The sequence below is a fragment of the Vicia villosa genome, linkage group LG6, assembly GCF_029867415.1.
Source record: "Vicia villosa cultivar HV-30 ecotype Madison, WI linkage group LG6, Vvil1.0, whole genome shotgun sequence".
In the NCBI taxonomy this organism is placed as follows: domain Eukaryota; kingdom Viridiplantae; phylum Streptophyta; class Magnoliopsida; order Fabales; family Fabaceae; genus Vicia; species Vicia villosa.
The window spans coordinates 64,114,310-64,126,657 of record NC_081185.1 but is presented as its reverse complement, the minus strand read 5'-3'; the positions used below and the strand labels follow the sequence as shown (position 1 = coordinate 64,126,657).

At 31.4% G+C, this 12,348-nt stretch overlaps 1 long non-coding RNA gene and 1 pseudogene across 2 annotated transcripts; both read left to right on the top strand.

The window, feature by feature from the left end:
* Positions 1-1,021: 1,021 nt before the first annotated feature.
* Positions 1,022-3,725, top strand: LOC131611588 (serine carboxypeptidase-like 20; annotated as a pseudogene).
* Positions 3,726-7,595: 3,870 nt separating this feature from the next.
* LOC131611587 (uncharacterized) lies at positions 7,596-10,154 on the top strand. 2 transcript variants are annotated; one of them, XR_009287033.1, is made up of 4 exons: positions 7,596-7,926; positions 8,210-8,317; positions 8,459-9,249; positions 9,436-10,154. It is a non-coding gene; the product is annotated as an uncharacterized LOC131611587 (long non-coding RNA). The 2 variants fall into 2 exon arrangements; XR_009287032.1 differs by having other exon boundaries at positions 8,459-10,154.
* The last annotated feature ends 2,194 nt before the right edge of the window (positions 10,155-12,348 follow it).

The window sequence follows — 12,348 nt, the reverse complement described above, 5'->3', positions numbered from 1 at the left end:
AGAGATTAATTTTAATTTTGGTCATGACGTGGGGATCAATTATTTTTTCTTTAATTAAATTGCAAGTTATTTTTTACTTTTATTTTGTATTTTTCTCTTTTTAATATTTATATTTTTTAATACATATACCTCATTCCACTAACTTTACATTCTTCCAATGACACGAAATAATAATAATAATAATAATAATAATAATAATAATAATAATAATAATAATAATTTTAATGTTTTTGCCATGGTAGTTTATCTTTTAAATTAAAATAATTAATATTTAAATATAAATATTATTGATACTAATCTTATTAATCATTATAAATCTACTACTTATTTATTTTTTATTCTCATTTATAAAAGTTGTTAAAGGAATGAAGTAATTTTTGGTGCCAATTTGAGAGACAATTAAGTCATTTTACATATGAATTTTATTATTTGTTTCCAATTAATTTTAACAACTTTCCATTGCTAAATTAAATATAAAAAGAATTCTAATAAAAAAAGATTTGCAGATAAGAGAATTTGAAGATTCACAAAATATATTTTTATTAGTAAAAATTTGATTTTTTTTTCAATTCTATTTCTTCTATTATTCCTAATTTTATTATTAATTGTTAGTTTTTAAATATATTTCATTTGTAGGTACAAATTTTGAAACATGAGGTTTTAGGAAAGATATTTTGAAAAAATTGAATCATGAAAGGGGGTAGATCAAAGTATTACTATATTTTGTTATTTATGTCTTTATTTGATCTAGAGATGAAATTTAATTTTGGTCATGACATGAGTACCAAAAATTATTTTTCTAAATTTAAATTGCAAGTTATGTTTTTACTTTTATTTTGTATTTTCTCTTTTTAATATTTATGAAGATTTGGTGATTACTTTCCATAAACGGTAAGGTTTGGATATATTCATGAATCTTGAAACCTTCATTTTGACAGCTTAACATCATAAATTCACAATCCCTATGGATATTTTCTTCTACAAATTGTATTAATCACACAGCCCCTTTCTAATATTCAAGATGAGAACCTTTTACTTGTTCTTGCTTCACATTTTCCTAACCTTTGTGGTGACACATTCAGCACCTAAAGGATCTCTTATAACCAATCTTCCAGGCTTCAATGGATCTCTACCTTCAAAGCACTATGGAGGGTATGTGACAGTAGATGAAAGTCATGGTAAGAACTTGTATTACTATTTTGTTGAATCAGAAAGTACTTCATCATCAAAGGATCCTATTGTTCTATGGCTTAATGGTGGACCAGGATGTTCTAGTTTTGATGGTTTTGTATATGAACATGGTAAGTCTAATTATTTTGCATTATCTTTTTCATTTTATTATTGTTGCTTTCATCAAATAAATTCAGAGTGAAAAATGTAAACAATGTTTTCAATTGGTGATGTATTTCAGGTCCTTTTAATTTTGAAAAACCTGTCACCGAGGGAGCCTTGCCTAAGTTGACACTCAATCCATACAGCTGGTCAAAGGTTATATATTTTTTTCATCTAAAAGAGAAAAATAAATTTTAATTTTTTGATGTCATTCATCTAACAATAAATGTGATATTTTTAGGTGTCCAACATTATATATTTGGACTCTCCAGCTGGAGTTGGATTTTCTTATTCAAAAAATGGATCTGATAATAAAACTGGAGATAAAAAGACTGCTGCTGACACTCATACTTTTCTCCTTAAAGTAACCAAAAAAAACTTGACTCAAAATTTTTGAACACATTTAATTATTATTCTTGCTATATTGCTAACATATTTACTTTATTTTTGATAAAACAAGTGGTTTGAATTATACCCTGAGTTCCTTGCAAACCCATTATTCCTTGCTGGAGAGTCTTATGCTGGAGTTTATGTGCCTACACTTGCTAATGAAATAGTAAAAGGTATTATTATTAAATATGATTATACCATCAAAATGTTGAGTTATATTAATGTACTAGAAAAATAATAACTAATATATGCATTATTATTTGGTTGATGTTGTTTAGGAATTGAAGCTGGTACCAAGCCCAAACTGAATTTCAAGGTAAATATTAAGTGATTAAAAATTAATATAGCTTTTTAATTTTGTTGCTTTAATCTGAGGTGATTTGAATGTGTAGGGTTATTTGATTGGAAATCCTGTTACTGATGAAGTATTTGATGGGAATGCTCTTGTTCCTTTTACACACGGAATGGGTCTTATATCTGATCAAATATTTGAGGTTTAATAAAATATTTTAGAGTTTTATTGTTTATGAACTGCACTGAATCAAATTACATTCATATGATTGATGTTATGTGTTACAGAACATAACAAATGCATGCAAGGGGAATTTCTATGACACAAACTCTAGTGATTGTAACCATTGGTTGTCAAACCTTGACGATGTATGTAAATCAAATACACTACCATTATTACTCTAAATTGAAATGCTAATTTATGATTTATAGTTTTTAATCGTGATTTTGTTTTAGATCATTGGTGGCTTAAACATATATAACATTCTAGAACCATGTTATCATGACGATAATGAGGAGATTCAGAAAAACAAATTAAAGTTGCCATTAAGCTTTCGGCAATTGGGAAAAACTGAAAAATCTCTAGCGGTAAGAAAAAGGATGTTTGGTCGTGCATGGCCCTATAGAGCTAATGTGAGAGATGGAATTGTTCCAACTTGGCAACAAATTACAACCAATAGTCTCAGTGCTCCTGCTTGCGTTGTAAGTTACTTAATTCGATACTTTTTTTTTTAATTCATAATAATTCATATTTATGCATATATTGATTGAATGTGTTTTAGTAACAAAATTCAACATTATATTTAGGACGACCGGGTTGCTAGAAATTGGTTGAACAATCTGGACGTCAGGAAAGCTATTCACACCGTGGAGGTGAGTATTGTATCAAAGGATATCATATTCATATCTTACTGTATTATTTTTTTTGTCTGTAAATGAAGTGATAACAATTACTAAAAACTCACATACAACGGTGAGTATTAGGGTTTCAATCTTGTTGATGACGTCAAACCTGACCATTTAATAATTTTGTCTGTTGAGTTAGAATTTGCAAACTACTATTTAATAATTTTGATCATTGTGATAATACAGGAAAGTGTAGTTAGGAGATGGGAGTTATGTGCATTCCAACTTGAATACGATCATGATCTAGGGAGTATGATCCCTTACCACAAGAATCTTACTTCCAAAGGATACTCAGCATTGATATTTAGGTTAATCTTCCAACATAACAACATTGTTTCATGTTTATTCTTTTTAAAGTAACAACATTCTTATCAAAATTTGTTGTGTTTTTTTTTACAGTGGTGATCACGACATGTGTGTCCCGTATACCGGAACTCAAGCATGGACAAGATCGCTTGGATATAAAATTGTTGATGAATGGAGACCATGGTTACTCAATGATCAAGTTGCAGGGTACTTCTAGAGGTCATTAAACTTAATGTCTTTATTTAATGTATAGAGGTTGAGTAAGTTTTCTTTGCTTGGTTTTAGGTTTATACAAGGATATGCCAACAATCTCACTTTTCTGACGGTAAAGGTATGTATATAAAAATATATTACCCTATGATAAATTAATTTAGATTAAAATAGTCTTAATATACTATTTAATAATATTTTTACAGGGATCTGGACATACTGTTCCAGAATATAAACCAGCGGAGGCATTGTACTTTTACAAACAGTTTTTGGATGGAGCTCGTGTATAAGAAATAAGAGATCACAAAATGAAATCATTTAAAATAATTATCATTTACTTGATGGATTAGTTCAAAAGTGTATGAAGAGAATAAGTTAGTTCAGTTTTCTCTTTGTACCTCTCAAACATACCACTTTCTTAATAAAAGTGTGACTTAATTGCAATTTTTGTCTTCCTATTTATATATTTATACTAATAAATTTAATCATTTATTTATTTTTAATTTGATATTTTGGTTTTTTAATGTTAAAGATGTATGACAATTTCACCACGTGAAAATATGAGGAAATTAAGTGTTAATGTAATCAATCTATTTTGGCTAAATTAAATGTCATTCATGTTTGCCTTTGATATTATACTTTAGGTGGTCTTGACTTTCTAAACATTTTTATGAGAAATTTTGCTTTGAATTCGGATCACCAAATTTCCTCCTCCAAACATAGTATCCACCCGAACCCGGCTCAAAATTGACGAGGAAAACCCGCTTTAACTAAGTTTGGGTTCGGGTTTCAATTTTCTCCGATTATAAAATATGGGGATAGGTCGGGTAATGGAGACATTAGTAGTGTATCCACCCCAAACAAGTCTCATTTATTTTATTATATACATTATTATTTATTTTTGATAATTTAGAATATTAAATGTATGAACAATGTTTTGATATTTTACTTTGTATTTATTATTTAAAATAATTAAAATGTATGTTTGAAATTGTTTTATTTTATTATTTATAATGTTATTTGATTTTAAAAAAATTTAAGTATTTCTATTAAAAAAAGTTATTTCACTAAAGAACAGTGGCGGGGATACCCGAACACGTTTGGGTCGGATTTGAGTTTTAATTCTCCATCCCCGTTCGAATTTGGAGCGGGAAACGGGGATTGTTTTGGGATTCGGGTTTAGGCTTGAGGGAGGTAATAATCGTCCCCGACCCGTCCCATTGCCATATCTAATTATGCTCAATCCCATTTGAATCCCAGTATCATTTTTGCGCAAATTTTTTATTTATTTTCTTATTTAATATTTATTCTCTCAATTATGCTGGCAACCTATAAAAAAATTGGTATTTGTTTATTTAACCAATGAATCTTCACTATCCATTTATAAAGTAACAACGATTATATTAGAACCAAGGTTGCTAAAATTATGATATAAAACCTAAACTCTATAGATTTCACGTTTTTAAGTCAACATTCCGTGTTAAATCACATCTATAAACTTTTCTATGTAAAATCGAATAGTGGGGCGATTTTGAAGGCTTTAAACCGTGTAAAATCAATGGATTTTACACTTTGACCCGATTTTACCTTTTTTTGTCTATTTTTAAAATACAAATTTTATATTTTGACCCAAGAAAAAATCTCTCACGCTTTTTAATTTTATTCACATTTATATCTTAGTTATAATATTGAAGAACCTTTACTATCTGAAGATGAATTTAATAAAGTTGAATATGATTATACTAATGAAGATAATATTATAGAAGGATTAAACTTTCAATTAAGATGAAGACGAACATCAAAACACTTGTTTTTTTTTAACTTGCGAAACTTATGAAACTCTTGTTTTTTTATACTGATCATTTGGATGTTACTTTTTCTGATTTGGTCGATAATTTACGTTGTTTTATATAAGTGTGTGAATATTACACTTTATTATGGTGATAAGTATAATTTACCTTTATAATTAAATTTAAATTTTAAATTATTGATGCATTTATAATCTTATACAAGTATATATATGTCGTGTATATAAATTTAACATTATTTTAATATGAGAAAAATTCTATGATTTTACATTTTGATTTCACCTAGGCAAAACGAGTCAAGGTAAAACCTGGATTCTGACAACCTTGATTGGAACGTAAATACCACAACAATTTTCTTGATTTACATGAAACCACTACTAAGGAAAACACATTCACTAACACAATATTACCACTGCCATTTCTCCACCCTAGTCATATCTCATTTTTTACGCGCTTTTTTATATTATATTATATTATTTAGAAACATTTCATCACGGTTCCTTTAAATAACCGTTGTCATATAATTTAGGTGGCAAGTTTCGAATCTCACTGTCAATATTTTTCCATTTTTTAGGAGAAATAACCGCGCATTCCTTAACTTTTTAAAAAAAAATTGAAATTACAACCATTACGGTTGTTACAATACGTCGTGGTTATATGTTTCATATTTCACTACAGTTGAATCTTACAACCGTTGTGAAATTTTTTTCCGCAAAATTAAAATATAACATTTACTTCATTCCACACGTCCTTTTCGATGACATGTAAGGCCAAATATGCCGCCAATAATTCATTTCAAATTCGCTTCGTTGAATTCCAAATTCAAGTATCTTAAAATATTTTTAAGTTCGGGATAATTTGCTTACTCCATTAGCATGACTAATTTCCGTCAAAGTGAACCTTCAATGTCTGTCGAAGCGAACCTGTCACCATAGAATTGAATTGAATTGAAAAAATTATAACCAAAAATAATTAAAAGAAATCTATAAAAAATTTGTAAGTGAGAAAATAGAAATACTCGGTAGAAAAAAAAAATAGAGAAATCAAATAAATTTATATCATAGAAAAAATATAAAAAATTTACTTGAAAAAACAACAATGAAACAATACTATGACTTTCAAGTAGAAACAAAAATACATGTTTTCTCTCGGCACCCATTTACACAGGGGTATTTATTTATATACTTTTTGTATTTTGTTATTTTCATTGTTTCGATAAGTATTATTACAAGTGGAAAAAAATTTAAATAACCATATTTTAAAAAAATAATTAAAAAAATAAATTAAAAAAATTACATTTTGGGAAAATTTACCAAGGTGTCTAGGTTTGGTAGGACTCCTAGGAGTAGGAGCCATACTAAATGACGTTATAATTCAATATTTATGGTGTATGCCTCATTTCAAATGGCGCCAATGTGCAACCCTACTTAGGGTAGCCATTTGAAATGGCGCCTATGTATTGTTTTTTTAAAGGCAATATGAATTGAAGGATTGAAAAATAAAGTCGGAAATAAACAATTTCATTAATTTAAACTAGCGGATAAATTGGAAAACAATAGAAACAACAACTGATAAAGGTAAAATTAAAATGCGATTAGTGTCTCTCGTCACCGTAACGCCCGCCGGTTCTACATGTAGGAGCGTGTATAACTCGTTGAGCATGTGAAACGCCACGAGCCCCACCCTTTCTCCTTTGTGGTTCTTGTTGTGTCTGTGTGGATGACCCTGGAATTGTGTCGTCATTAAGGTCGGTGTCAAGGAAATCATCAAAGCCACCGTAGCGTCCCGGAAGCCGACTGTCATAAAGTCGGTTACCCATTCCCTCATAGCTTTGAAATGGTGGTGGAGGAGGAGGTGGAGCTATGATTTCTGGTTGGTAGCACTCGACGACACTTGCACTGCCTTGATAAAAGGAAAAATTTTTGGTTGGTGTTGCGTAGCCATATGGGCTACGATAGTGAGAGGCTTGTGATATTAATGGGTCACGGAGGTCACTTTCATCGTGTGGACCCAACACTACTAAAAATAAGACATTTAGTTAAAAGATTTTACATCAGGTTTTAAGATATATGATGTGAAAAATATTTGTCAAAAGATTTTACATCAGACATTTATTTTTAATGATGTGAAAAATATTTGATTTAGGAAAAAATATAACACGGTGGCAGTTTCGTAAATAAAATAAAATTTAATTATAAAGGATTTCATATTGGGCCTATATTTCCACCGATGTGAAAAAGTGGAAAAATAAAACACGATGGCAGTTTCGTAAATAACATGACATTTTGTTATAAGGGAAGAATAAAACACGTTGGTCTTTACATCAAACCTTCAATTTCACCGATGTGAAATGTCTCCAAAACCCTAATATGCTTATAAAACAAAAATCATTTTTTATTCTCCATTTTCCAGCCTCAGCCGCCGTTCGCTCTGTGAACTTTCTTCTTCATCGCTCTCTCTCCGCCATTCAACCACTTTCCTCCGTTCGACTGCTCTGCTTCAGCCGTTTGACCGCTCTGCTTCAGCCGTTCGACCGCTCTCGCTCTGTTCGACCGCGTCGTTCCCTCTTCCTCCATTTGCTTTGCAGAGATACATGAAGCTTTTTCGACCACCTACGCCTTCTTGGATTAACACCACCGTGTCGGTCCCTCAATATTGATTGTGGTCCTTATTTTCTCCTACGGTGAGTAACTTCCTTTCATTTCTTAGTTTAAACTTTAAAACCTAAAGGAATCAAACTTTGAATAGGGTCTGGGTTAATTGATACTATTATATTAAAAATTTTCTATGTTTTGATAATGAGGGAAGATTTGGACTCAAAATATAAAAATCAAATATTTCTTAGAAAATTTGCTGGATAATTAATTTGTTTCCTCTGGATGTTTTATTGGCCATTGTGCAACATAAATTAGAATGATTGAAACAAGTATATTATGTTTGAAGTCTGACATTGAACTTGAATGTAGATGAAATTGGGTAAATTCCATTTATTCGGATGAAGATCTGAAAGGAACTGCAGTTTCTGATCATGTGACCTATCTACTAAAATTAGCAGAGAGCACATTGTAATAGAGGTGCGTTATAATTCTCCCTTTTCTTTCATATGGATAACATTTATTGAGACTTATGCTTGATTTGTGACAAGATTGCTCACATTTTTGTTTTTACTTAAAATCTAGTCATATATATTCTTATGTTTATGTTTTTGTATGTAGATTGATCTAATGATATCTGAAATCAACCTGTCAAAGCAATGACTTACCTTTGAAGCTGACACTATTATGAACTTTCTTTACTTTCCCTATTGAGTACGGATAATCACCTTCACATCTTCCGAAATTCGTAAGAGTTACTATAATAGTTTATAGTTTCAGTAATTAAAGGATAAATAAGACTATGGCTTTGACTTTGTATTAGTGCCAAAGAAAACTCAGACTTTTCGCTACTCTTGTTTCTACCTCTTAGAAAAACCACTTATAGTGAAAATATTGCTATAAGGTACACACCTCTCTTTTCTATGTATTTCTAACTGTGATTTCGCAATATTAAAATGCAAGTGCATTAAGTTTGCTCCTTTGAGCTTGGAGATGGAACATCTGGCACATTGTCTATATAAAGAAATTGTTACATATCTCTAAGCCTAGACTGCAATGAATGGTACTGTATATCTAACTCACATATATGAAACTTTGAGGTTTGTGACCAACAACTACAGCGGGTTTAAGTTTTTACAACACTGACATGTTCATTCTATCATGTTTAACCTTGCATATGTTTAACCTTGCATTTAACCTTACCATTCTATTTATATAAGTTTTACTTTCATAATGGGATTTATGATCCTCTGAAGCAATATTCTCGCAAGTGAGTTTCTTACATTTGGTTAGCTTTGGATACTTAAGACTAAACAGTCATTTTTCTTTTTCAAGGGTGCAGATTGATGACAACTTGTCTGATTTGGGCATGAAGAACAAAAAGAGACCTTTGAAGTATTTGCTATGTTTTGGTAATGAAGATTTGGATTCAAAATTTAAAAATCAAATACACAGTTTCAAAAATTTGGAAGTATCGCGAGTTTGTTATATATATCAAATTGTTTTTGTTGATTGAAAATTGATACCGTGAATTAGGGTTCTATTCTGGTTGTTATTGATACTGTGCAATTTTATTAACTAAATTTCGTGTTTGTTAGGAGCGTGCATCTGATAGATTTGATGCGAGGTATCGTCGATCTCTGTTTCATGATAACTTTGATTCTGAAGAAAGTGGGAGAGGTACACCGAGGGCAAGTCGCAGTAGCAGATTGCCTGTAGGTGTGAGGCTTGCGTGAGAAAGAATACTTCAGAGGTTGAGAGGAGAGCATGTAGATAGAAACAGGTTTGATTTAGATTTTAATTTAACTTGGTGTTCAATTTTTTTTCTCTATTCATTTTCTTGAAATGGGTAGGTTGAAGAATCCACCTGTTAGTGTTAAGGCTGAGTTTGGTTCTGTTATGGATGTGTTGAAGGATTTTCTGTTGAGTAAGACACCGAAGTAGTTGTAGTACAAGGTTGGTTAGTTTGAAGGTGTTGTCGGTTGTCATTATACTGTCACTTTCTAGTTTGAAGGTGCTGCTTTTATTTCTTCCCTTTTTTATTCCTACAAAATAGCACTAGCTAGCTTCAAATTTAGAGTATCTACTAATCATAATTAACATTAATATAAGTATTTAGTAATTAATTAATTGATACCAGTACTAATATATACTCCCTTATCTCTGTTATTATTATTACTTTCTAATGATTCAACTTTTTTCTCTGGTTTCAGAATTATGAAAGTTTCTCTCTAGAAAAGGAAACGCTTGAGCTTTGCAATCAAACCTTAACCTTGTTCAAGCTCAAAATTCGGATCTTCAGCATAAGCTTTTCAAATTTCAAGCTTGTTTGGTTTCTCTAACACTTGCTCAAGAGCTTTGCTTTGAATTTTTACTTTGTTTCACTTGACAGTGACTTATATAGTCTCCAATTTTGAGCTGAAAAGCATGGTATTAGTTTATTGTTTGTATTTGATTTTGATTTTTATCATTATTCTATAATAATAGTGTATAATGTATTGGGGTTAGTGGAGTTAATTAGTATTCTTTCATTGTTGTGAGGTTTGATTTGGACATGCAAATAAACTATTGTATTGGTTGTTAGTTGACTACAATCTAGTTATACTTGTAGCATAGTTATATTGTCACTTTCTAGTTATAGTTCACCGAAATAGTAATATTGTTATGTTTGTAGAACTAAAAGTCTGCTACTATATCAAATGTTTGGTTTGGTATCTGAGGTTAAATTATGAGGTTTAAATTCTAGCATGTTAAATCAATTTATTTGAGACATGATTGTATAGTAAATTTGTTTTTGGAAAAATATGAAAAATTAGGTACCAAACAAATTATAGGAGAAATTAAATGGCCCGAATGTTGATTTCGCTAAAAAGTAGCAAACATATTACATCGGGCCATTGTGGCAACCGATGTTAAAACCTATATATTATATCGGGCCATTGGGGAAATCGATGTTAAAACCAATTTATTACATCGGGCCATTGAGGCAACAGATGTTAAATATTGCATATATTTTTTTTTTTATAAAATTGGATTTTTTTTCACATCAGATCTAACATTCAACCGATGTAGTATGTGGATTTTTCACATCGGGCTGTTGTCCGATGTAAAATGTCTTTGATTTATTACATCGCTTGGATTTACATCGGACCCAGACCCGATGTAAAATATACTTTTCGCCCGATGTAAAAAGTATTTCCTGCACTAGTGCAAGTCGGGACTTAGTTGGATTCTTGAGGAACCAGCCTTGTTGTGTTGGCTGAGTGATCTAGAGGAGCCTGCCTCTTGGCACTGGGTGGGTCGTCTACGGTTTTGGTGAGGTGGTTGACTGCGTGGTTGAAGTAATGGTTGGGACTGGGTTTGAAATGGGTTGTGTTGTTGGTATTGGTCTTGCTGTTGGTAAAATGGTTGGGACTGAGTTTGGAATGGGTTGTACTATTGGTAGTTGTGTTGTTTGGAGTTGTATTGGTATTGGGTTTGTTCTAGGTATTGTTGTTGTTGTTGTTGTTCTTGTTATGGGATGAAGTAGTTTTGTCGGCGGGGGTCTATTAAGTAGAAAGGGTCTGCCACAAATAAATCAGGGGTGGTAACAATTCTGTATCAACCTATATACTGTCTTGATGGTTTCATTTCAGTATCACTAACAGGGAAGTTGAGGACATGATGCCTACAATTTTTCCACATCCGGCGCCAATCCATAGCGAATTCCTTCAAGGTTTGGACATTTCATTGATGATTGACTCGTTTTAGGTGTCATTCTCCCAAATCATTTGGAGGATCAGGGATATATTGATGCATCCTGAATCATTATGATGAATCTCGATGATGTTGTACCTCAGGATGGCCGTCTTTGCTGTCCAAATAGCGACATCTTCAGCATTAGGTTCATGATTAGGTTCAAGATATAGTCTCAATATAAATTGCATGTACAAAGCTTGATAATTAAATTGGTCATATAATTAAAAAAAGTATGTGAAAGATGAAGAGATTAGAGATAATACATCCTCCGGTCGTAAGTGATCTAGAAGCTGGCAGTAAATCACGATATTTCCCCTCGGATTCAGGGTGTAGTTCATTCCTTTTATGCAAAATCTGAAATGCATTATATATTTGTTAGTTGAAGTAAACCCTAACAATTTTATTTGAATTAAAATAAGATTCAAATACTTACTTTGTTGCGTAGGGGAACATGTATTCGCCGTTGTTTGTGGGAGCCAGTATAGGCATTCTCCACCACCCCCACATTTGGACCAAGAGAGCGCATCCATAGAACGCGCAAGAATCCTTCTTATCATTCTTACATAGGGATTCATACAGCATAGCCAGGACAACAGACCCCCAACTATATTGACCAACTTTATCAAAGTCAAGAAGCAAACATAAATACATAAAATTAACCGTGTTTCTGGTACTTTCTGTGACAACAACCCGGTTATGTTTTTCTACCACAATGGGTCATATTGCACAAATTTTCTACCAATATCATTTTTTCCGTGACAACAACCCGATTA